Source organism: Peromyscus eremicus, unplaced genomic scaffold (assembly GCF_949786415.1).
Source record: "Peromyscus eremicus unplaced genomic scaffold, PerEre_H2_v1 PerEre#2#chrX_unloc_3, whole genome shotgun sequence".
Classification (NCBI taxonomy): Eukaryota; Metazoa; Chordata; class Mammalia; order Rodentia; family Cricetidae; genus Peromyscus; species Peromyscus eremicus.
In genome coordinates, this window is record NW_026734290.1 from 904527 (window position 1) to 932225 (window position 27699).

Consider the following 27699-nt stretch of genomic DNA (forward strand, 5'->3'; position numbering starts at 1 on the left):
GTATTAAATGTAATAATGCTTTTATATGTCCCATTAATTTGAAGTCATGAACAAAATCAAACTGGAAGGAAGCATATTATATACACTCAATGGGTTAAAGATCTTGCATATCTCAGTACACTTCAAATGTATGAAAAAGCGCATACTGGAGAGAAACCCTATGAATATAATCAATGTGGTAAAGCCTTTTAATTTCAAAGCCGTCTTCAAGAACCTAAAACAAAGCATACCAGAGAGAAACCCTGCAAAGTTAATCAGTGTGGGAAAGCCTTTTCATGTCAATGTAGTCTTCAAATGCACAAAAGAACACATACTGGAGAGAAACCCTATGAATGTAACCTGTGTGATAAAGCCTTTATACAATTGAGTAGTCTTCAAAGGCGTACAAGAACCCATTCTGGAGAGAAACTCTATGAATGTAACCACTGTGTTAGAGCCTTTACATGGCACAGTAGTCTTCAAATGCATAAAAGAACACATACTGGAAAGAAATCCTATCAATGTAATTTGTGTGGTAAAGTTTGTGCACAATTCAGTTATCTTCAAAGGCATACAGGAACCCACTCTGGAGAGAAACCCTATGAACGTAAAGAATGTGGTAAAGCCTTTTCATGTCAAAACAGTCTTCGAATGCATAAAAGAACACATACTGGAGAGAAACCCTATGAATGTAATCAGTGTGGTAAAGCCTTTGCAAGTCATAACAATCTTAATAGACATAAAAGGATACATACTGGAGAGAAACCCTATGAATATAGTCAGTGTGATAAAGCCTTTGCATGTCATAGTAATCTTCAAATGCATAAAAGAACACATACTGGAGAGAAACCCTATGAATGTAATCAGTGTAGTAAAGCCTTTGTAAGTCACAGTCGTCTTCAAATACATACAAGAACACATACTGTACAGAAACCCTATGAATGTAATCAGTGTTGTAAAGCCTTTGCATATCATGGTACTCTTCAAAGGCATAAAAGAAGACATACTGAAGAGAAACCCTATGAATGTAGTCAGTGTGGTAAAGCCTTTGACTGTCATAGTACTCCTCACAGGCATAAAAGAACACATACTGGAGAGAAACCCTATGAATGTAATCACTGTGGTAAAGCCTTTGCATGTCATAGTAATCTTCAAATGCATAAAAGAACACGTACTGGAGAGAAACCCTATGAATGTAATCAGTGTGGTAAAGCCTTTGCACATAATAGTACTCTTCAAAGGCATAAAAGAACACATACTGGAGACAAACCCTATTAATGTAATAAGTGTGGTAAAGCCTTGGCATGCCAGTACATCTTCAAACACATAAAAGAACACATACTGTAGAGAAACTATATGAATGTAATCAGTGTTGTAGAGCCTCTGCACAACTCAATTGTCTTCAGTATGAAACTTCAATATGCAATTATATGAAAAAGTTACGGTGGGCATCTGATTATAAAGTGTTTGGTAAGATCTTTAGGCAATACGCACATAATCAGTTACAGAAGAGTATGTCTTTAATAGAAAAGTATTTGACAGCGTCAAAATTGGTGAAGCATTATGGTGTCTGCTTTTATTTGTTTACAGCAACACATTCATGGAAAAAACATTTATGCATTTATGAACCTTTTGTATAGGGTAAATGAGAGAGCCACATAAACAAACACTGACCCTGAACATAGGGCCAGTGAAAGACAACCCTTTGGCCCTGAAATCAGAGTGAAAAACATCCTGACCCTGAAACCAGAGTCAAAGAAACACACTTTCTTCCTGAATCCAGAACCAGTTATAGAAACACCCTGATCCTGAAACCAGGATCAAAATTTTAAAAGCAGACAGTAAAACAAACACACTTTGGACCTGAAACCAGAGACAAAGAAATACACTCTAACTTTGACCAACTAAGCAGAAATCCAAAGATTCCCTGAGCCTGAAATCAACCAATTCTTGAGCATGAAATCCACCCAATATTTCAGCTTTTTCAAGCCCTGTGCCTGTACCTTTGGCAGCTGCCTTTTTCCTCCCTGGGAGATTCTGTAACACTCCTAGATTACTTCCTACCAAATATATATCTTTAATGCATTTTAGGTAAAGACTTTTCACTGGAGTAGATGAGAATCTGACTATAGGATTGGATTATAGAAGCAGCAGACCCTTTTGCTGGCAAACGTCCTGAAAACGTCAGAGCAGAAATAACAACTTTTCACCAGAGACTGCTACATTTCTGCAGCATTTCACCCCTTTTTGAGTGAAGCATAGAATTAAGAATTAGAGCTCTAGATGAGAAGAAATGGACATCTACAAACTCTAATAGAGCAGAACAGAAAATGAATTGACAGCTATGCTGAGAAACATCCTCAGGGTGAGTGGAAGACAGCAGCAATGGACATCTCTCTTGAAAAACTCTCTTAGCAGTGTGGAGCAGAGTCCAACTGTAAGGGTTCACTTTTGGAGAGGAGCAGGATTAATACCTTTTGCAGGGAGACTGTTTCCCACTGAAGTACAGCATCAGGTGTAGCCTGACTTCTCAATATTCAGGTTACCTTTTCCCTCACAGTAATAGGCATCCAGGATATCTTCCCTTCATAGCTCTAGGTAAAAGCTGACTTCTGTCATTTGGGGTATCTTTCCCTCCAGAACTGTAAAAACTTGCACAATTGTTTATTCATTTATTTATTTATTTTGATTTGTTGGGACAAGGTTTCTTTGTGTAATTTTGGAACTTGCACTACTGGTTTAAATGGTAATGTAACAGTATTAGATTTTCTACTTCTCTTAAATTACATGAAATATCTAATTCAGGTATAAAATTTTATGTATTTGTATTATTTTCCTTTTCTGTTGAGATATAATGTCCAGATCAACTTATAAATGAGTATAATTTGGCCCTTGGTTCCAGAGGGATATAATATTAGCATGAAAGTGGCATGACAGTAAGTGTGAGATATAGCAGCTAAAGCAGGAGGCTATGAACTCACATCTTTAGATTGCAGCCTGAAGCAGAGAATGGGACCAGAAAATGGTGTTTGGATGTAATTTCTTAAAGCCTTCCCTTCAGTCACATATTTACTCCAGCAGGGCAGCATTTCCTAAAAATTCCAAAAGGATACCACCAACTTAGAAGGATTGACTACCCTGGCTTCAAGCCTACATGCTAGTTTTCTGTTACATGAACCAATTCATGATAAAGAAAAATTTTGAAAGCAGTTAAATGTCTCAACATCTGTTACAGTAATTAATGCTTAAAAGAAGAAAAACTTTCATGTAAAATTGTTTCTTTAAACAGTTGTTGTAACTGTAATTATGTGATGTCTCTGTGTTTGTGTGGCTATGTGATCATGCAATCTGCTGAAAATGTTACACCATTGGAACTTGGAGATGAATGACAGGAAGCTGTCAAAAATCAGACCTTAGTCCTGGGAATGAACATTTCTCAACTGCCCAGTCATATCTCCAGTGCTGTAATTTTTAAAGTCTATTTATATCATTTTGAAGTGTGGTAATGAGGACAAACTCATACAAGAGAAAAACCCCATTCATGTAAACAATTTGGTAAAGACTTTAGATATCACAGTTTTCTTCAGGTTCAAGAAAAAGAAATCATGTTTCATTTGCTTTTCTTCACACACTTGAAGGAAGTAAATTACTTACCATGTTCACTTAGGACTAATGGTGGAGATCACTGCATTGTGATTTCTATCTTGAAACTTTTGAGGTAGATATTAAGTGTGCAATATGTGTGAAAAATACATTTAGTGATATTTATTTTGTTGCCTTTATATTTCTCCTATGCCTTTTGTTCATTTTCTATTGTACTTTTCTTAGTGATAGGTATTTTTCTGCTGTAATGTATAGAATGTTATATCCACCAACTAAGTGGTCCACTGTTTACTTAAATATCAGGCAGTGTGTGATTATACTTTTCAAGTAAGGTTGTCTGTAAAATGGTAGTGGATTTTTTATGCTGGCTTTGTTTTTCATATTTTCACTAATTCCCTTTAGATATGTGCTTATAATCCTTTTTGGCTTGGATGTTAGCAATGATTCAGTGATACATTTGAACTCATGATCCTCATGTAGCCACCACCTGAGCACAAGTCCAAAGGTAGATGATTACTCCCATCATGTGTACTTTTTTCAACCAAATTTAACAATGTTAACGTTATAATGCTTAATGGAAGAGAATATAAGAAACATGAAATACCTAATGTGTTTATTTAAAGCAGTATTTTCATTTATCTGATAAAGTTGTAATAAAGTAGGATAATCAGCAGTCCACCATGAACCTCATAACATAGCTTGTTATGTTTATATATGTATGTATATATATATATATATATAAAAATTTGATCTTCCATTCTTGTCCCATCCACATGAGTTAAATATTTGGATTTCATCTTCAAGTACTTCCTTCCAAGAGAATTATCCAGAGATGCCAGGTAATGTAATATCACTAAGATTTCTCTTGTAAGAAAAATTTATGAGGCATGTGATATGATTATAGATTGTAGGCTATTGGCAGATATGTGAAGACCAGAAGATAGCTTTGTGGTTCTCTTAATAGGGTGGTCATTGTCTGGTTACCAGCTTTGCACAGAAAGACTACCAATAAGCCATCTCACAGGTGCTCAAATAAGATTTGTAGAAATACTACAACATTAAATTATTGTCTTATTTTCAGATTGTAAACTTAATTTCATAGCAGGATATTAGAACAAAGGACAAATTGAATAGTAAATTTTCTTCGCATATTAAAATATTTATACAATCGTATATTTTTCAAATTGATTATGAGGGCTAAGCATTTGTTTATAACATTGTCTCAGAACCACAATTGAATTCCAGAGAATTGCCTTATTCTCTAAAGTTGTTTCTGCTAAGGTTGAGGACCTGAGTTCTATCTTTGTGTGATCCATACTATTCCTACATTTTTTTTTTATTTCTACACTTGGGCATTGACATATGCACACTCCTACATCAGCAAATATATAAATTATTTTTAGAACTGTATAAGTGCCATTGAGTTCATTTGCAACTTAATGACTCCATAAGGTTCATCATTAGATCTCACATAGAGGAAGTAGATAAAAGACAAATGTAAGTTGTCCTCTCAGTGATATATACACTTCCTGGCACTGGTGTAGACACACAAATGCAGTTCAATCTTTTTAAGTGGATAAAAATACCAGCAAAGAAAATAACCCAATTATTGAGAATATATAAAATGATTTGCCCAGTTAAATTATAGAATTTCAAGAAATAATTCTGTTCTTTAAAACATGGTTTCTTTTTAAATATTGTATTATCCTTTCATTTTCTGATTCCATTGTAGGTCACTTAGAAACCCATATTTCTGAACTTACAGGTGCACAAATGTAATTCTAGCCCTTGGCAGAATATGTTGGGCCAATCTCTGAGAGTTTGAGGCCACCTTGGTCCCCGTAGTGAATTCCAGGGCAGCCTGTTTAGACACATCCTGTCTCAAAAAAATTCCCAAAGAAAAAGCATATCTCAAATTATGGAATTTTTCATAGTATAATCTGGCTGGACTGTGACTGGTTTAACAAAAGTTTTTGTTATCTTCACTCACATCACAAGAGATGTGTTAACAATGAAGATTAAAAAAACAATATAGCGAGTCCATTCACAGAGGTATAGAACTTCATTGAATTCTTTGACAACCATCTAGAGGGGACTTTCTTCACCTTCAAGTCACAGGAGACAGGAAGAGTAGTAGGACATCTTCATCATCAAAATTATAATGACATATTTGGGACCTGAGGAGTTGGCTCAGTAGTACTGGTCCTCTTGGTTACCCAAGTTGGATTCCCAGCACCTACATCAGATTTGTCACATCTACCTGTATTTCCATGTCCTTGAGTGCATTCACCTTGTGTGTTAGGAAACCAGATATACAAATGGTAAAAAGACAGATATGTATGTGATTCCATATTGTAAAAAAAGGCTTTATTCATGTGTCTGTTATCTTAGAAAAGAATGGAATTTAATTTAAGTGTGTAAGTTTTGCAAATTATTATACTATGTTCATGCTAGATAACAATGGTAACCAGAATATGATGTCTGATCCTCTGTGACTGGAGGCACATTCAGTTGTGAGCTGTCTTGTGAGTGCAGGGAATGAGAGTCAGGTCTTGTATATAAAAAAATAGTGTTCTCAGTGCTGAGACTTACATTCAAGCCTATGAACATGTCATTCATAGTAGTAAGGTGTGGATGGCTGAATTAAGTTCATCCTTACCTCAGTCCAGGTTACCCAGAAGAAATATAAGATTGATAGAACCCGAAACTACTTCACACTTGGTGCTCTAAAAATTTGTTTTTACTCTTCCCCAAATGAGAAATTATTGGTTGAGGAGCAGAGTACACAGTCATTTCGATTTTTGAAACATGTACCCAAACTCTAAGAGTCATACATTGTGTTCATGTATCCAAAAGACCCATGTGTTGTTTCTCTTTGAACTTATTCCAGTGATGATCCATGCTAAACTAGGCAAGTTTTCCCTAAGCCCTCACATAACAATCAAATGCTTGCAATTATCAATTCCATTGACTCACAGTTTTATGTCACATACAGTTCATCTTCAAAATTTCCATTTTTTACAGCACATTATCACAAATGTTAGGAAAATGGACTGCTTAACCAGAGACAGTTCTGACAAGGCAAGGCCCAAGGAGTTGTTTTTTGGAAATATTTCTACTAGAAATATGAGACCAGATATAACTAAGAATATTCTGGATAGAAATGGATGACCAAGAGACTACAAATTACGATTTAGAATGCTTTGTGTTGTAGGATATAAAACTAGCCCCCTGTACTGAATGTTATGCTGACCCCTGAGACACTCACAACCTCTTCTCATTCAGTATCCTGCTATTTTCTGGTTGTTTTAAAAAAATAAAAACTCTCAAGTGATTTAACCTCTTAAAAAATCATTTACACTTAAAATATAGAATGAAATAGGATTTTTACCCATCATTTAAAAATGTTTATAGAGCTACTAAAAACCTCACATTTTCAAATAGTTGGTTAAAACTTTCCTCTGGATTGTACAAGTAGCGAGGCTGGGATACCAACAGACATGATGGATGGTTAGTCGGACTTGGCTTTTTTCTCTTTTACTTCAGAGACTTGACTCTGTTTTTCAGTGTCTTCATTTTCTGCTGGCAGATCTGTAATTGTTGGTCAGCCACTTTAGCCTGTTGCCTTTATTTTCCTCTTCCCTTTCTTTTGCACTCTTCTGTGTGATCATTTATCCTTTCCCATGGCCTTTTCCAGTGTTGCATCCACCTTGACAGAGGCAGGCTTGGATAACAGTCTCACCGAGCATGACTTGGGCTCTGACTTCACCACTCCTTCTCTTGGGCAATGATTGTGGTGTCACTGGGTAGGAGGAACGTGTGATGTTGAACCTGTCATGGTGCTGCACTGCCTTAGGTGCCACCCCTTGAACTGCAGGGGCAGTGGGAGAACTGATCCAAGAGTTTTCTAAACCCAAATCTCCACAAAATGAGTGGAAAATACAAAGAATACAAAGAGGAGAGGAACTGACACTAAAAGTCTTTGAAAGATGGTTGACCATTTAATCCAAGCCACAAGAGTGAGATTATCTACAATGTGGTAAATAGGCAGCAATTGGAGCACAGAAACTCACATGTCAGGTGTTCCCCTTCTTGAGTTTATTCCTCCTGTAAGGAGAGAAAAGGAACTTGCAGGCATAAAGTCTCACTTGTTAGAATGGAATCAATTTCTGCTTCCCTGATGCCTGCAAAACATTCAGTTTGGAGCTCTGAATGGTGGTGACTCTAGAAGACTCCAGGTTATGAGGAGATCCTGAGGCTTGAACTGAAGTCTGTCTAAGGCTAAGGCAATCACGCATCTACCAAGAGCTGTGGCATTTTGAAGAATTTTTAAGGATGGACCTTTGGGTGTGAAAGCCCAAGGTTCAAATGCCAGAGCAATGCTTGAGGTGTGCCTGAGGACAAGCTGGCATGAATTGTACTCAATAATCACTCCTCTGTGGGAGTGAGCTACCTCCATATGCTGGAAACCATGGTTGCTCATAACTCCAGTTGCAAGGGCTCTGATTCCATCTTCTGGTCTCGGCAGGTAGAGCACACAGACACAGACAGGTAAATACCCATATACTTAAAATAAAGTTTAAAAAATGAAATTCTTGTTGGAAGGTGGTGATGCACACATTTAATCCCAGAAATTGGAAGGCAGAGGAAGGCAGAGCACTGTGAGATCAAGGCCAGCATGGTCTACAGAGTGAGTTCTAGGACAGCCAGGGCTACAAAGAGAAACTTGTTTTGAAAAACTAAAAAACATAAAAAATGTAATTCTTAAAAGCCAGGTTCTGGTAGTGCTTGCCCTTAATCCCAGCACCCAAGAGGCAAAGGCAGATGAATATCTGAGTTCAAGGCAACCTGGTCTACAGACTGAGTTCCAGGAGGGCCACTGGAGCTACAGAAAAACCAAAAGAAAAATGATATTCTGTACAGTAATGTCACAGACTTGAGTTGTTTAGCAGTCAGGGCTTAGTTAAAATGAACTTGTTCTGGTCCTTCATAGAAGCATTTGTGGTCTTCTGAGCCAGCTTACTTGTAGGCAAAAGAAGCCTTGTTCTCAGGTTAGAATAGCTGGTTGATGCAGGCAGTGAGGAAACAGAGTTCGGAGCTGTGCTGCTTTTGGCTTTACTAGCTCCTTTGGAAAAATACTTTATATCACCTTATAGCTGTGCGGTATTTGGCAAAGACCTTACAGCAGCTAAATATGGTAATTTCACCCTCAACGTGAAGTGAAGTTTTTCGGTAGAACAAACCAAGAGTACTGCTGTAATAGAAACGTTTGTCTGAATTGAAGCATTTAGGGGGGACTATTATGAATTTAGGTGAAGGGACAGCCTCTAGTTAAAAACCATCTACCGATAACAGTGCATCTCTGCTGGACCGGAACGGCTGAGAGAACTGGCAACTTTGGAGTGTGGCATCATCTTGGGAAGGTTATAGTCCCCTAGCAACAACTATCACAATTCTATAACAACAACACTCACTAAATCCCAGTGCTTTATAGCAAAGATGACTATAAACTCTAAACTTTAACAATGATGTATGTACTTCCTGTCTAGTTAAGAAAATCTTTCTAATAGAGATAGTAATAATAATTAAGAGTAAGAAATAGAAAAAGATGAAAATAAGATATGTGAGTTTGTAAAAATTCTGTCTTGTTAGATCTGTGTTAAGAAATCTTTGGGTGTTTGCTAAGTTAAATATATGCTAATGGTAGCCCTATATAAGTTTGTAAAATAGATCTATAGAGTTCATTTTAAGAATATAAGCTTGCAAGAAATATCTAAGGTAGTCTTAAGACATGCAGTAATAAGCTTGTAAGAAGTGAAGATACTAGTTGTAAATGTAAGTTTAAATAAGAAATATGATAAGCATATAAGAAGTAATAAGAAATATATTTGCTAAAGTAGTTCTATAGTTCCCTTAAAGAGTATAAATAAGTAGATGTTAATGTTATATATGAGTCTGTAAAAAAGTGTAAATGTTAAGTATGAATCTATTCCTAATGTATATGGTGAAAGAACCCGAGACACAGGAGGTTAGTGTCCCAGCAGACTGCAAAGTAGGTAGTCTGAATGGTTTCAAAAGCTCCAGAAGCCGCTAAGAAGCTAAGAATGGCAGATGCCAGAACCAGCACAAGGCATCGGCAGCTGAAATCCGTGGTAAATGGACGCAACACAGAAAAACCTGAGCTAACATAAAAAATGGTGCGGTTTAGAATACTACTTACTGTACCTAAAAAAGAGTAAGTTCAGAGACGCTTGTTTGAACAAAAATTGTTAACTGCAAAAAGTTTTGGTTGAAAAATGTCTCTTCATATTTTGAAGTGAAAGCCTAATACCAGAATTTATTTGTTTGAACTTTTTGAACTTAAAATGAGATAAAACTACAAATAGATTTTGGTTATGGATTTCTTCATATTTGGAAGGCTCGTACCAGAATTTATCATTTGAATTTTGGGACTTAAGAAATGAAATGAATAGTAGAGATTTCATTGCAATGGGACAATTTTGAGTTTACTTATAGTAATGACCTAGGAACTGTTTTCTGGAATTGGGTTAAAAATGGAACTGTTTAAATGAAGAAATTTATTATTTCTACCTAGAGTCAAGATGTGTATGCATATACATGATTCATGTATTCTGTGTTAAAAATGCAATTGTTTTGTGGAACTGTTTATGTAAAAATGGAATTACATACAGAACTGGTTTTGTGTTACAAACGGAACTGTTTAAATTGAAAAGTTTGGGTTTTCTAACTAGGCTTGAGATTTTGCTTAAATTATAAAGAAAGGGGGAAGAGCTAATATTCCTTAGTCTAATTTCAAAAGTTGTTTGAGGGATTAATGTCATGTTTTTGTTAGTAAGAAATGCAAATGGGGTATATTAAGAGACTACTTTTAAAGTGTAAAGAGTTTTATTAAGAAACTGCTTTTGGATGCTTTGCTAAGTTTTCAAAGTGTTAATGGTTAGATTAAGAAGATTGTATTTCAATATGGGTTTGTAGGAATTGTATGAGTTTGGGTTCTTCTAACTAGGTTTTAGATTTTGTTTAAAAAATTATAAAGAAAAGGAGGAGTTATGAGGTTGAATTATGTTTGCAGAAATTATATTTACCCTATTGATATTAATGCACCCTGGTTTTGTGGAGTTAAGGAATATTTAAGTTTGATATGAATACATAGAAGTTTTTCCTATGTTTTGTTAGCAAGAAAATTTAAATGATTGAGTTAAAGTTGTAAGACGGAGAAAATTGTTAACTATATTTAGCACCATATATGCTAATTCAAATGGTTCTGTTAAGAGTTTGCTTTGAGTTGTAAGACTGAGAGAATTGTGGCTATGTATAGCAATGTTTATGTTAATCTGTTAATGGTAATGATGAAGCTAAGGGATTCTTTAAGTTTGTAGTCGCCTTAAGAGTTTTTGGCTTAGAAAGGGCTTGAGGCAGCTTAGACTGCTGTAGTCACCTTGGACCTAATTCAAAAGAGAAATGCCATCTTTACCATCCTCTACTCCCATATTGGGAGGTATAACAGCTATGGAGATTGCTGTAAGCCATTAATAGTTATTTTTTTATGTATTAAAAAAGGGGGACCTGTGGTAGCCCGTTCTCGGGTTCCTCATGGCTTTACCCAGCAGGTCCACATAGAGGATGATAAGACCACGGGCCTGAGTGCAGGTGTCTGAGATGGTCTGCACTTGGCTGTGCTGGGGGAGGAGGTCTTTTGCTCCACCCCTTGGCATCTCTATAAAAACCCTGGGGCAGAGGCAGTCGGGGCCCATTGGAATAGGTTCCAGGCCCTCTGGAGGCTATCCTTTATTTTCTATCTGTTTATCTCCGCGATATTCTCCGCAATAAATCCTTCTATCTAATATTTCCTGCTGCTCGCACTCAAGAAAACTCTGGGGAACTGTGGGGGTGGTTGGGTAAACACCCCACACAGGACAATCAACTGACCCTAGTCTTCTTTTACTTCAGCCAGTCATAGGGAATACCCTGTGAGACTGTAGGTGTATGCTTGGCAGCACAAGGCCTTGTAACAGGAGTAAAAACCTGTAACTGGATTTTTCTCTGGTCCCACAGCTGCTCAGAACCAAATAAACACACAGAGGCTTATATTAATTAGAACTGTATGGCCTAATGGCTCAAGCTTCTTGCTAACTAGATCTTACATCTTTTTTTTTTTTTTGGTTTTTTGAGACAGGGTTTCTCCGTGTAGCTTTGCACCTCTCCTGGAACTCACTTGGTAGCCCAGGCTGGCCTTGAACTCACAGAGATCCACCTGGCTCTGCCTCCTGAGTGCTGGGATTAAAGGTGTGCACCACCACCGCCGCCGGGCTCTAGATCTTATATCTTAAATTAACCCATTTCTTTAAATCTATACCTTGCCACACAGCTCATATCTTATCAGTACCTTTACATCTTGCTTTTAATGGCGACAGCTTTTGGCAACTCCTGACTCAGCCTTCCTGTTTCCAGAATTCTTATCTTTTTTTGTCCTGTGTAGACTTCCTGCCTGGCTACTAGACAATCAGCACTTTATTTATTAACCAGTCAGAGCAACATAGTCACAACATACAGAGCAATATCCACAACAGAAACCGTAGGCATTTTGGCAACTTCTTCATGGAGCTTGCTTGTTCCATCAGGACCTGCTTGGGCCCAATCACTTATATACCACTTCCATTTGATAAGAGATTGCTGCAGTGTGTCTTACTTCATGACTTGCTTGGTCTGATAACACCCAGCTCATCATGGGCAGTTCAGGTAGCATAGTATGATGGTGGCCTACCAAGTATTCAGTTTCTCTCAGTGGCTAGGATTGATGGCCTGTAATTGTATGTGTGGTCATAATTATTTTTGAAAATGGTTCTATGGACACCAGTGGCAGACACTTGAATTGATTTTAATAGGTATTGTATTGTTCCAATTTTCCAATTTTCCTGTTCTTGTTTTTTTTTTAGTTTTGTTCTTTTACTGTGTATATGTGTGTGAGTGTGTGTGTGTGTGTGACATGTGTGCATTTGTAGACTATGTAACACAGGCTGTGAACCTCAGAGAGATCTTTCTGCCTCTGTGTGCAGATGGCTGGTACTAAAATAATGTACTACCACACACGGCTTGAAAAATAGTTGTAATGGTCTAAGTGTCTTCTTCTTATGGTGGCCAGCAAGACCATGAGATAGTGACAGAGCCCCTGATGCTAGAGTTACAGACAGTAGTAAGCTTCTATATGTACTGGGAATCGAACCTGGGTGCTATGAAGGAAACTTTGATGCTCTTAAATGATAAGGCATTTTCTACCATAAGTTTTATATTCTTCTTTATATTTCAAGTACAAGGCAGCCTAGTCAGGGTTAAATACTTGATGTGGATTACAAAGTAGAATTATCCTATATTTGTGAGAATAGGGCGAGGATGAGATCCCTAATTATTTGGCCAATACAACATGGTCAGCCAAACATCCATATATGTACAACTAACAAAAATGAATGCAGCAGATTGTATTCATGTATTTCAGCATACTTGTTCACTCACATTTAAAAAGGAAGAATTCAGAAGGGATTTTGGAAGGGAGTGATGGAAAAGATAAAAGGGAAAAGGAATGTTATGTTATTAATTAACAAATTTCTTCTTTTTTATTACTAAGAAAGTTTCTATTCATTTCACATACCAGCTACAGACCCTCCCTTTTCCTGCTCCCTAGCATTCCTCCCCAACATACCCTGTATTCCCACCTCCTCCAAGTCAACATCTCCCATGGGGAGTCAGTAGATCCTGGCCCCACTCAGCTGAGGCAGGTCCAAGGCCCTCCTCACTGCACCAAGACTGCAAAGGTGTCACACCCTAGGCACTGAGCTCCAAAAAGCCCACCCATGTACCAGGGATGGAATGCAATTTCCCTGCCTGTGGGTCCCACAAATGGTTTAAACTAAACAACTGTCTCTCATATCCAGAGGGTCCAGTCCAGTCCTATGGGAGCTCCACAGTTATTGGTACTAAGTTCATGGGTTTCCAATAGTGTCGTTGGTCATCTCTATGTCTTTTCTCATCATGACCTTAATGTCCCCTGCCCACAGAATCCTTCCTCTCTCTCATTGATTGAATTCCCAGAGATCATCCTGGCACCCTGCCATGGATCTCTGTATCTGCTTCCATCAGTCTTTTGATGAGGGCTCTATGATTACATTTTGGGTATTGAGTCATCTGAACACTGGAATAGGCCAGTTCAGGCACCCTCTTCATTATTGCTAGTATTCTAAGGTGAAGTTATCCTTGTGGGTACCTGAGAACTTTCCTAGCACCCTGTTTTTTCCTATTCCCATGATGTCTTCTTTTATCATGGTATCTCTTTCTTTGCTCTCCCACTCTGTCCCTTTCCAGTTCAAACCTCCTCTTTCCCTATATCCTCATCTCCCATTCTTTGCCCTCCACCCATGCCCCTTACTCCCAGTTTGCTCATGTAGATCTCATCTATTTTTCCTTTGTTGGGCTATCTATATGTCCCTCTTTGGGTCCTCCTTGTTAGCTAGCCTCCCAGGAACTATGGGTTGCACTCTGGTTATCCTTTGCTTTACATCTAGTATCCACTTATGAGTAAGTACATACCATGTTTATCCTTCTGAGTCTGGGTTACCTCACTCAGGATGATAGTTGCTAGTTCCATCTATTTGCCTGCTAATTTAATGATATTTTTTTTTACTACTGAGTAGTTCTCCATTGTGTATATGTGCCATATTTTCTTCAGTTGACGGTCATCTAGGTTGTTTCTAGGTTCTGGCTATTATAAATAATACTGTTATGAGCATAGTTGACCATTTGTCCTTGTGGCAAGATTGAGCATTCCTTGGGTATATTCCCAAGAGTGGTATAGCTGGATCCTGAGGGTTTTGACTGCCAATTTTCTGAGAAACAATTTATGAAAATAAATTCTAAATAAAAAGAGGGGCTAGAGACATGGCTCAGTAATTAAGAGCACTAGCTGTCATTACAGAGGACTCAGGTTCCATTCCTAGAACCTACATGGTAGCTAACAATTTGCTGTAACTCTAGTCCCAGGCATCTGCTGCCTACTTCTGACCTCTCTAAGTACTGTGCACTGACACATGCATGGACAATACTCATAAAATTTCATTTTTTTAAAAGTTACAAAAAGTGAACAATGGAATTTTCTACAGGGATGTCACAGCCCTGAGACAGGCAGCAGCCAGGGCTAGTTAAATGACTTCCCTAAGGTCTTGCATGGAAGGAGCTGTGGCCTTCCACTGATCCAGCCTGCTCAGAGGCAAAAGCAGCTTCGTTCTGAGGTTAATATAATTCATCATAACCATTCATCTAACAGCAGAGTGTACAGTGCTTTTAAGTGTCTTTTTCTTGAAGTTTCCTTTATTTGTGTTCTCTATCTTTACTATTGGTGGGAATAGCATTGGTACAGTTATCTTCTAGATTGAACATCAAGATTGACAGGTTGCATAAGCTTCAAAGCAATATTTATTTTACCGTGTGATTTATTGATTTTCAGCATGCCAGAGACAAGTTTTTCCAATCATTTTTACAATTTACATACATTTCTGCATGACATGGGAGTAAGAATACCCCTACATGTCTCTGCTTTTACATTGTTATCATGTTCAGAAATGGATTTGTTTACTTGCCTGCTTAGGAATAGGGAGAATTCTATGTGAATATGTCCAGCTTTCCTAAGTAAAATCCACATACTTCCTTTGTTTAGGAAAAGCATGCTTTCCCTGCCTCCTGCAGGTAAGAACTTTTCTCATTTCTTCTTTCTTGGCTGTTGTGAGGGCTATTCTTGGTAGTCACACCTATTCCTTGTGGAATTAACTAAAACCCTAAGAGTTGGGTATACCTGTGATGGATTTTTTTAAATGTTTTGAAAAAAGATCCATCTTTCATCTGGATCATTTGAGGTGAAATCCACGTTCAGCTGCTTGGTGTCTATGTACTCTTTAACCAAAGCACTCAGGAGGTAGAAACAGTTGGATTTACCCAAGTTTGAGGCTGGCCTGGCCTACAGAAAGAGTTCCCAGGCTACACCGATAAACCCTGTCTCAAAAAAACCAAAAAAAGTAAAAATCAAATGAAGTTTAAGATCCACCTTTAATCTGGATTGCATCTCTGGTGGCAGCCTGCATATATGAAGCATCTTGAAGGAGGAAGCTCTCTCTCTTTGCTTCTTTGCCCTAGCACTGGCTACCAAGTAAATTACTTTTCCAGCATTAAATCCTTCTTCCTTGGTATTTTTGTGTATACTGGAGACCAGATAAGATATGCAGCCTCATGGAATGAACAACTACTGGCTTCTTCAAATTTCTATTGGTAGGCAGCCATTGTTGGACTACCTGGACCACAGCTTGTAAAACATTCTAAAATATCAACTTTCTACATACATGGAGAGATCCAATAATACAGATTTTTTTTTTCATCTCCCCACTGAGGAAGATGTGCTGGCTAACAATGGTGGACATAAAAGCATTCTTCCTAGGTCCATTATCCTCTAAGTATTCAACTTTGCATGAAACTACTCTTTATTGTTATATAATTTTCCAACACTTTGCCCTGAATTTCAGGAATAAATCTTCTTAAGCAATAGAGCCATGATCCAGCTTTCTGATGGTGAAAGACCTATTTATCCTGTTAGTAATCTAGTTCCGGCTTTTTGTCCTTATTGTCTGAAGTCCCTGTGACAAGCAGGTAAAAAGTACATTGAATTCACTTGACCTCCCTGTGAAGCTACCTAAAAAAAACATTTCACTTTCTCTCTCTCTCTCTCTCTCTCTCTCTCTCTCTCTCTCTCTCTCTCTCTCTCTCTCTCTCTCTCTCTCTCTCTCTTTTTTTTGAGACAGGGTTTCTCTGTGTAGCTTTGAGCCTCTCCTAGAACTCACTTGGTAGCCCAGGCTGGTCTCAAACACACAGAGATCCACCTGCCTCTGCCTCCTGAGTGCTGGGATTAAAGGCGTGCGCCACCACCACCCGGCTTCACTTTGTCTCTTAAACCTCTTTTAGTTGTTAATATTCTGGGTATTCTTTCACCTGTGTGACAGGGAATCTCCACCCCACATAGTATAGTGGGCTGTACAAGCTAGTTAGCCACATTGTGTCCAGGAGGAAGAAGGGGAGTGCCTATGGAGAGCAGGAAGATCACATTGTCTGCTACTAGAATCAGGGGCAAGTGCTATTGAATTGCAAATTTGTGCTGGTTCAGAAAAGGTCTGGGTCTGGGGTGAAAGGCAGGGTCAAGAATCATTGTGCTGTGTCTTTAAGTCCAGTGTAACCCTATGGGAGCTTCTCCTGTCACTCAGGCCTCAGGAGCCAATCAGGCACTCCAGGTGACCTGACAGTCAGAAGTTCTACAGGGTCTTTCCGGCCTCCTGCTTCAGAATTGGCTAAGACGAAAATCTGTCCCTGTCATTTTGTGTGCTATGCTGTGAGTGTTGCTGCTGTTGTTGCTGCAAGCTGAGAAGAGAGCATGGCGCAGCTGGAAAACTACAATATGGTGAGTGCGGGGCTGCTGTCCCCAGACTGGGAGGAGTGCTCAGTTGAGTCATGGGAGTCAGTGTGTCCGCTTCTTCCCTTGGTGGGTGGGAGGAAGTGGTCAGGAGCAGAGTTCTGCTTGTTCTTTCCTTGTCCTGTATTGTCCACCATGGTCCTGTTCATCCTGCATGCTCCAGTATGTGGTCCCTCATAATCTCGGCAATTGTTGGGGCCCACTGGCAGCCTCCGAATAACTTCACTCTGTTGGCTGCACCTGTGCAGACATTGGGAGCAGGACTGTGCTTTGAAATGTCCTTGTTGACATCACTGTGAAATTCCGTCTCCATGTGTGTGTTGTTTCTCTGGAACAGAGATTTCCAAACTCAAAGAGGCCTGGTGCCTCCCTTACCTTCCAGAAGTTCTACACTTTGAACATTTAACATTAAGATTTAAAATCTAACTGGAATTAATTTTAGGAGCTTGTAAACAGTATTTCCTCTGTAAAGATGCACTCCATTGCTAAACTGTGATTTAGAAGAGTAGAATTGATGGTAGTAGAATTAATGGTACATGGTCTTTCCAGTTCTAGGAGACATTAGTTCACAAAGTAGAATTTAGGTAAGAGAGGGCTGCATCCCAAATACCCCAAAGATAAGTAGTATGCTAACCATTCTGGTTGGAAATTACTATAATAAGATGTAAAACTTTGTTCCCCAGGATTAACAAGCTACATTCCGTAACAATTGAGACAACCTTGATTTACAACCAGTAGAAAGGCCCATCCTTCCACTAAAATCCTGGCCTCTAACATGCTGCTTAAGAGACCGTTACAGGGTCACAACTAACATTAAGTCCTGGTATGCCATTGAGGTTTATTAATTCTTGAACAGGGAGTCTCCAGTCTTTTTGAAAAACAGTTTTAAGTCAAGATCTCCTACATTGGTTGAGGTGGACTTGAACCCTGTCTGTATCCCCACAAAGCATTGCCTTTATTATCCCCAACTAATCACCCTAAATTCTGTATTACATGTCTGCACCTCCACAGAGTTCTAAAATTACCACTTTGAGTCACATAGTAGACTGTCCATTGCACAACAGGGAAAGGAAATGTGTGTGGAAAATGGCTTCTTCTTTCAGACCAGAAGGGGAGGAAGAGTGGAATTGACATGCAGACAGGGCTGGGTCCTGCATACAGGGGCATGGGCCACTGCATACACTGCAGGTGGCATTAGACTAGGCAATAGCTTGATCACAGACTGAAGTTGAGTGCAGTGAGCTGCAGGGGTCTCCATTACAAAGAAGGACTGATGGGGCATGGTGAGTGACTTTCTCTGTAATTTTTCTGCATGTATTAATTCCTCCTATGTGAGTGAAGACTGACACTATTGTGTGGTGTACAGTTTATGGAGGATAGCTTGAACTACTAAGCATTCAGTTTCCAAATAGTGAATTCTCCTATGGAGATATTTGCAATCCTTATAGATACAGTGAAGTCAGATGAGAGGTTTGAGATACAGGCCACTGGCTGTAACTCCATGTGTTAGCTTACAACACTCAGTGGCTATCATTTTATGTGGGACAAAGTCATACAGTCTTTTATTAACGGTATTCACTCTACCATGGAGGTGCCTAATCTGATTCAAAGTCAGTATAGCTACATATGCTTTCAATTGTTTTTGTCACTTTAAAACATCAATTATTGGTTTCCTTTTTAATATTCATTTTTTTAATGCACTACTGATAATTTTTTTTATTTTTCGCAGTTTAAGAATTTTACTCCATTTTTTTTCTTTTTCTTTTTTTGGTTTTTTGAGACAGGGTTTCTCTGTGCAGCTTTGTGCCTCTCCTGGAACTCACTTGGTAGCCCAGGCTGGCCTTGAACTCACAGAGATCCACCTGCCTCTGCCTCCCGAGTGCTGGGATTAAAGGTGTGCACCAACACTGCCCGGCTCTCCATTTTTTTTCTTAACTGGTGTTTGCTTGAGTATTTATTTATGTCAGTTTATAGCATCACTTCTCAACCTTAGAAATCATGGCTCCCTTTGGGGGATCAAATGACCCTATCACAGGACTGACCTAAGACTGTCAGAAAGTGCAGATTTTATATTATAATTCATAGCAGGAACAAAATTACAGTTATGAAGTAGCAGTGATAATAATTTTATAGTTGGGGTATGACTACATCATGAGAACCTGTATTAAAGAGTCACAGCATTAGGAAGGTTGTAAACCATTGGTTCAGGTCATTGTCTCTTGTAACCCAGGCTTGCCTCACACTATATAATTGAAAATTACTTTGAACCTTCCAGTGCTGGAAAGAGAATCCTGCAACTCCTTCCAGGCTGGGCCTTGACTTGTCTGTGGGAAGGAAAAATAGACCAGTGAAGGAGTATCCTCCAACTTCTCTAGATTTTATCATGAATTTACAAATGATGTGGTACTTGTGTATGAATTGAGTTCACTGACCAACTATAAAGCAGGTGTGGTCACAGCAGAGTGAGGGATGAGCAAGAAAGAGAGTGAAAACTTTCCTGCTGTGATTGATAGTAGTTGACCTTAGCAATGAGTAGTGAGGTAATCAATGTTACAAGATCAATAAATGTTCTGACTGGCCATTTCTTGGGTCCACAGACAAGGCAATCAAAAAATCTGGATAAAAAAATTGATATTTTGTGAAACCAAATTAGAGTAGTTACATCATTTGAACCTAAGAAATAGAACTGGATAGAATGGTGTGGCCCTGCCTAACATGACTGTGTTTTCCAGGTTTAAGATGTATACCCCAGGAGAAATGGTGTGAGAAGTACTTGGTGTCCTCTAATACAAATGGCTGGTTCTGGAGCACATGGCCATAAAGCCTGTTTCAGCTTTTTAACAGAATGTTTTGTAATTATATTTACAATATTATCGCTATGTTTTCCCTGATTTTGTACCCTCCCATAGACCTTTCATTGTGTTCTAATCCATGGCTTCTTTTTGTTTAAGAACAGTTACTGTTTGAATGTGACCTCTATTTGGTTGCAGGATTTCTCAGCTATGAAGCAAGAGGTTGGTTGCAGTGGACATTAAGAATGTAAAGAACTGTGTACGCAAAGGACCCTGTGCATTGGAAAAACACATTAAGTGCTCTAGGAGATTGGAGAATTTTACTAAACTACCAAATCTCCTGGTTAGTGTCCTATCCAATCATAGTGTGGAAGGACCCACCTGAGAGGGTTTTTTTCTCTCTGAGTCCTTTGAACTCTGCTCACCCAGTAGGGAAACTGCTAATGTAGCTGATGAGGGAGCTTCTAAGTTCTTTCCAGGATTCTCCTCTTGTTCTGCTCTAGGGAGTTGTAAGGAAGTCCAAGCCATGCCGTGGTGAGTGTAGCATGTTCAGAGAAGGTCTGCTGAGCTATCATTTCTGCTGTGACTTGGATGGACCATGATCCAGACTGTGGTTTTGTTGGTCCATGTGGTTACCTGGGCAGTAGTCCTTGTCCTCTGAGCCTTCCTGTGTACGGATTTCCTGGGTATATGGAGACCCTGCCACCCTGGCATGGAAGGATATGATGCTTGTAATATCACTGTCCAGTGTGCACACATGGCCAAACTTTTGGTGTGTAGCAAGAAGACAGATTGGAAAACTGAAAGTCTGGTGTCTAGAAGTTCTGAACATTGCACTCCACTTTTAGGTTTGTCTTATAAATATTGCAAATAGTTTAGAAACTGATAGAAATATGGTGTTATGCATTATCTTTCAGTAATATATCATTAGAATGCTTCTAACTTTACTAAAACCAGCTATAGTGGTATGATTTGGTAAAGTTTAGTTCCAGGGGACAAAGTCAGTTTCTGATCAGCAGAAATTTCTCAGGTGTGCACGGTGTTGTGTGGGTGGATAGGGCAGAATCCACATCTTGTGCCATAATCCATGGGACCAGGAAGCATTCACAGCTAATAAGAGGTCTTTGTGTCATGATTTGGTAGCTGGTTGGTGGCCTAAATGAAAGCCTGCTACATGCCCCCACTCACTCTGTCTCAAAGGGGTTTTCTCTTTTGATATTACTATTGCATATATATTTATATGTCTATGAACATAAATAAATATAAGCTGCTGAGTCCATTTGGTATTTTTTCTATTTATATGATTTTAGTACAGTCCACTTTGTTTTGGATAACCAACTAGGAGGCTCATCCCTGGGAAAAACAATTCTGCCTCTCAATAGTCATTAGTTTCCCATAGTTCTTAGTCTAGGGAGAGGGTTCATTAGATCCCTTCAAACCTTCTATGTTACTATGTCTACTGGCCAAGTTTTCTCTTCCACATGAGATCTTTTTGCAGGGCTCAGGGTCTGTCTACTTTGTCAGCTGTGGCTTTGGGTTCCCAGCTCCTGTATGAATGCAGCTATGGAGTAGGTCTCCTCTTCCAGAATCCTGTGTTTGTAGTGGATGGGCTGCTCTCCTGTCTCCTCTGGCCTTGATCTTAGAGCAGTTGTCTAGTTTAGCTGCCAAGCACTCCCCATTCTGCTACTTACCAAAAACTGATGTCACCTCAGGATTTCCATATCCTCTGAGTCAGGCAAAAAATAGTGTCTGGAAGGTTATTTCCAGGGAGGAGGAATGTCTGTGAGCACATTTTTTGGGTGTGTCTGTGAGGGACTTGCCTGGGGGATGCATCTGGAGATTGCAGTGCTTGTGAGGAGAGGACTGGAGGAATTTCTGTTGAGTTTGCTTTAGGGAGAGGGTGTGTTTAGTAGGTGATTTGTGGGCTTGGCCCAGGGAAGTAGGAATGCAGGGCTGCAAAAGTTCACAGTCCTTGTGCTCCAACACTGGTCTTCTCTAGCCTATCTCAAATATCTGTGGAGCTGAAGGAAGTGATCATGGAGTGTCACCTGGCCTGATCATTTGCAGCCCTGGAACTACTCCCTGGAAACCCCTGTCCCTGGATCTAGCTGGACAAGGAGTCAATCAAGGCTGATGATGAAACCCAGAGATGTGAAGGTCACAGTGTTGCTGCTATAGTTGCTAGAAGTAGCTGGGTGGTTGGAATAATGTATGAAGAGCTTGTCATGGTCATATAGGTGAGAATCTGATGCAGGAAAAGTGAGACAGAAATCCACCCACCGTTTTTAAGGATTTTCCTGCCACCAGGTTGTCTTCTGATTCTTTAGTCTATAAGCCAATCTCCAGATCCTTTTTGACTCCATAGGCCTTTCAAATACTTCTTGGTTGCCCAACTGAAGTTTAAGGATAACAACCAACCCAGTTGTTATTCAAACTGCCACACCATTTCCCATTTCTCTCAGGCACACTGTGCCAGTCCTCTTGGTCAGATGCTCCAGTTTCTCCTCTAATTTCAATCGCCACATCAGTGCATTGTGGGAATTGCCCTCTACCCATTGCTTGTCATGTGTGTGTGTGTGTGTGTGTGTGTGTGTGTGTGTGTGTGACAGGTGTGACCATATGAGATTGTACAACCATATGTGCAGACATGGATACCAGAGAGAAATAACATGTATCTTCATTTTGTGACAGGGTTTCACTGAGCTACATGCTCTCAGGATACTTTTATGTCCTTCATCCCTTGCTGGGCTTAGAGGCTTTCATGACATTCCAGGATTTGTGTTTATGTAGGTGCTGAGGATTCAGACTCAGGTCCTCAGGGTTGCCGAGTGACGGCTCAAAGTGACTTTGTGGAATCATGAGTCGACGGCTCAAAGTGACTTTGTGGAATCATGAGTTGGTGTCAAAGGTGTGCTGATGTTGAGGGTCATCAAGGCCCTGAACACCATGGCCTGCCTTACCATGTGGCTATTCTCCGATTTCCCTACAAGGCTTCATGCATGACATTTAAGGGAGTTATCTGGTTACAAAACATGGCATTTTCACTCTGAAATTATTAAGGATATGCTTTGGAAACATTTATTTTTATTTATTTAATTTTTGTTTTTTGTTTTTTTTTTTAAGACAGAGTAGCTGTAAGTATCCCTGACTGTCCTGGAACTTGGACAGTAGACCAGGCCGCAAACTCAGAGATCTGTCTGTCTCTGTCTCCTGAGCTGGAATTAAAGGCATGTGCCACCATCACCTGGCTGAAACATTTTGATTAGCATTGATTGTGCAAATATTGAGTTATGTGGTGACATTGTAACACATGACATTTTTACTTTATTAGGGACAGAGTTTAAGAGCTGTCAGAGGACAACTTACGGAAATTGGTTCTCACCCTCCACCACACTGGCCCTGCAGATCCAGGATTGGGGGCCAAGCACCTTTACCCACATACTGAAGCATATCACTAGCCAAAATTTTTGTTTGTACCTTTTCATGATAAATTTGAATATAGGATGCACACATGCTAGGAAAGCTCTCATTCAGCCAACATTCCATTTTTTTGAGACTGCCTCATGGTGACAGTTCTTTTCTTTCTTTGCTTCTCCATCAGAAGCAGTCTGTCACATGATCCATTGAACTCCCAGCAGATCTGACAGCTCAGCCATACTGCTCCTCCTCCATGGAAGGCAATGCACCCCCACTCACCATGGCATGGTTTATAGTCTACCTCATGGTTCCCTATATCTTAATTAGAGGAGAACCCTTGAAAAAACTCATAAACTACCTTCCACTGGTGCTCCTGATTGCTAGGCTTGCCCAAGTTGCTCAACAGCTTGTCTCCAACAGGGTCTCAGGACAGTAGCAGCTCCTTTACTAGATGAGCAGAGGTCAAATGACTAAGGCAGCACAGGGCTTCACAGCTCTGGATTCTACCCTAGGGAGAGACAGGGCTCTAGTCTGGGACATATATATTTTAGTGGAAACTATTCCAGTCTCTCGGAGCACTTTCTGTTCCTCTTCCAAGAGGTGTGTATTCCATTACACAGTCACTGGCCAGTGCAGCCTACCATTTCCTTCATACCTGAGAAATCCTGCAGCCAAACTTATGTCACATTAAACAGTAAGTGCTGTTAAAAGAAAAGGAGACCATGAATTAAAAAAAAAAACATTGAAGTGTCTATGGAAAGGCTTAGAAGTAGAATAGCAACAATGCAAATGATGTAATATAATCCCCAAAAATTATTTTTAAAAATTGAAACAGGCCGGGCAGTGATGGCGCTCGCCTTTAATCCCAGAGCCAGGTGGATCTCTGTGAGTTCGAGGCCAGCCTGGGCTACCAAGTGAGTCCTAGGAAAGGCGCAAAGCTACACAGAGAAACCCTGTCTCCAAAAACCAAAAAAAAAAAAAAAAAATTGAAGCAGGCTACATGGCCATGTGCTTCAGAGACTAGGGGTTTGTGTTAGAACACACCAAGTATTAGTCACACATTTTCTCTCAGGTTGTTCATCTTAAACCCATAAAATAATAATTCTTTTAGGCAGTGTTACACCATATTATCCAGTTCTATTTGGATCAAACTAGTGTAACTACTGTAGTTTGGTTTTGTGATAAGTTCAGTTCTTTATCCAGATTCTTGGTTCCCTGATGTGTGGATGCAAATGGCCAGTCAGAACAATTAATAATCATCTAAAATACATAAAATTGATTACCTCACTACTTATTTCTAATGTGAACTACAGTCAAAGGCAGAGAGCTTTTATGTTCTTTCTTGCTAATCCACTTCTGAAATGGGAGAACACCTGCCTTATATTTGGTCAGTGAACTCAATTCTTACACAGGTCCCTCTTCATTTCTAAGTTTGCAATAAAATCAAGAGAAGTTGGAGGACACTCACTTACCATTCTGTATTTTCTTCACAATGACCAGTTTAGGTCCAGTCTTGTAGCAGTTTGCAGAACTTTCTTTCCCCTACTGGGCAGCAGAAGAAGAATTAGGTGTTCAAAGCAACTCTCAACTGCATAGTGTGAGGCAAGCCTAAGCAACAGGAGACATTGCTCTAAACAGAAGTAAATAATCAACTCACTTGAGAAAAATGGAAAGAAATTCTTAATGATCTGAATACAATGTGGAATAGAAACAAATAAGAGATTAAAGCAGTGATGCATTTAAACAAAACTAAATCTTAACAGTGAAACAAAATTTCTCTTTTTAAAAAAAATAAATAGAATTGAAAAAACACATGGCTCTACTGACTTTCAAAAAGAGAACACCATTCTCTGGTAGAGGGAATGATATTAATAAGATCACCATTCCCCTATGTGCAAAGTTAGCTGCTGAGACCTGTGACCTGACACACACAGCTACAGCTAATGGAAACAACCGTGACAAGCAGGATTGAAAATATCTACATAGGATAATATTTTGTTCAAAATTCAATATTCATGGGCTCAAGCTAACCTTCCTAAATTGTTCACCCAAAATCTAGCCTGCATTCACTAACATGACATGGACAAATACATGCTGGGGAATTACAAAATCACTGATCCTGCCACTATCAGGTACATTTCATAATGGTGACTTCTGCAGCTGTTTGCCTACCCTGTTTCCCACAGCAGAGTACACAATAAATTATTCTTTCTATTCTACTATCCAAGCACACAAAAATCCTTTTCCTGTTACTCAAATGGGCAGTTGACTACATAACCCAAAATTTTTAATTTAAAAGCTCTGTGGTAACTGAGTTCTTCAATCTAAAATTGTAGGTGGTTCAATCACAAGGACAACACAGTGAAATAGATTGTGCTCATGGCTGTCTGATCCAACATAAGAAAGTTTGTCTCAGAATTTATTTTTCTACAAGGCTGGAGGTGCTGCTCTTAGAGAATATGCCGTCCCAGGGATAAATTTTTCCACACACCTAAAAGTTTAATGAACAAAAATACCTTAAATAACAACATGAATCAAGTGGTGGTTAATGTCAGAAGAGAAGCCAGTCTGGCACAGATTTTGCTTGCCACATGTGCTGTCATGCTTAAGTCTCTCTTAAGTCTTACCTGAGGTAGCATGTTGAACAATTTAAATAGGGCCAGGAGAATGGAAGTTTAGCCACTTAGGGAGATGGAGATTTATGGAGCAAAATTATCTTTTAGATCATGCAGTATGATCTAAATATAAATATATCATGATGTATGATTTAAAAGAGAAATAGATCATAATGTATACCCTAAAAGATGCATTTAAAGAATGTATCAATGCCACAGTTCTCACAAAGGACATAGAACACAGATACAAACACATGCATGGGAAAGTCACCTATTCATACTGTGAATGGAGTTCTCAAATGAACCGCTATTCTGAGCTTTTCCATAGCTCTTTCATAGAGATTTTCTCCCACTGATCTATCTCATTTTGCTTGTTCCTTCCCCTCCCCCAGATACAGAGCTTCAGGTATCTGTCTGCAGCTCTTTTCCTCTGCTAGCTGCCTTTGGAGGTAGGGGCTTTTTTTCTCCCCCCGAATCTGCCTCAAATTCTAGCAGCTTTTTCAGGTCATATATTTTCTGGGGAGGATTATGTCCCTTCTGTTTCTTCAGAGTCTTTCTCCCAGACAGTTCCCAGTTTGGTCTCAGTTTATCTGCTCTACCCCAGAAACAGTTTCCGACACTACAGTGGCAGCTTTCCCTGCTCCTGAAGGTAGGGTTTTTTTGTCCGTTTGTTTTCGGGGTCTGTGTGGTTTATGTACAGAATGAAAATCTAACAAGGGAAGTTTTTTGCCATTTCTAAATTCCCATTAGGACAGGCATTTTGTTTCATCAGGCCTTCACCTGGTCCAGTCCCCCAGTGGGTTGTGTTTGTCTGGGTGCTCAAGGACAAAGCTTATGCCAGAGACAATCACCCCTCAGGGCTACACTCCCTCATCTCAGGGAGTCAGTTGAAACAAAGCTTTTTCTCAAAGAGGTGTTTTCTCAGATAGAAAAGAAAGCTTTACTCCTGGATAGTTCTGTCCTGCCCTGGCTGGGCTCTTTCCCCAGACAGCGTTCTGACTCAGCAGCACAACTGCTTCAGACACAGTTCAGCTTTACTGTTTTCCCAGAAAGGTCCTTTCTCTGATAGGAAAGTTTTCTCAGATTTCTTTTTTTGCAGCTGTGGACCTATCAACCTGGGACTTGTAGGAAAGTGGACAACTGTGCTGTTCCCACTGGCTTTAGCTTTGTTCATTGGCAATCTTCCCCTGGGTCCTTCACCTTCCTGCCTCAGCTCTGTGCTCCAGGAAGTTTACCACTGCAGGAACCCTAGTATCCCCGAAATGCACTCCAACTCAGAGACGCTGGCCAGTTACCTCTGGGTTTTTGGTCAGAAGCGAGGATACAATGCTAACAGTTTGCATTGCTTCAGGGGATCTTTGCATTAGGACAATTAGGAGCACCTTTTCAAAAAGGCTCACTCAAAACCCTTGATGCTTCAGCTCAGCTGTAACTGAAAAGCTTGGCTTTTTTGCTTTTCTCAGGTAAAGCTTCCTGCCCTTTTGGGCTCTCCATAGCTCTTTACCCACACTCTCCCAAGCATTTCCCTCAGGGTACTCTGACCCACTGTCTTTTACTAGCTTGAAGACACAGAGCTTAGAAGAGAGGTTTTTAGGAACTTGTCCCTGCCTCCTGCATTGCAGGGAGGATTTTTAAAGCTTGAAAGAGAACTTAGGTTTTGCTGTCTTAAAAAGGTTTGTTGTTTTCCCTTAGAGCTAATCACAGGTGGTCTCCATACTAATATCTTCAGGTGATTCTAATTTGTCCTTCTGAGAAAGAGGCTTTAGTTTTTAAA

The 27699-nt window shown here is 39.5% G+C and overlaps 1 long non-coding RNA gene across 1 annotated transcript in view; it reads left to right on the top strand.

Annotated features, from left to right (window-relative positions):
• The window catches only part of LOC131901134 (uncharacterized), a 99657-nt gene extending 76096 nt beyond the window's left edge, over positions 1–23561 (top strand). The window contains exon 3 of the long non-coding RNA XR_009376383.1: positions 23495–23561. This is a non-coding gene — a long non-coding RNA (uncharacterized LOC131901134). The remainder of the gene's footprint in view (positions 1–23494) is intronic.
• The last annotated feature ends 4138 nt before the right edge of the window (positions 23562–27699 follow it).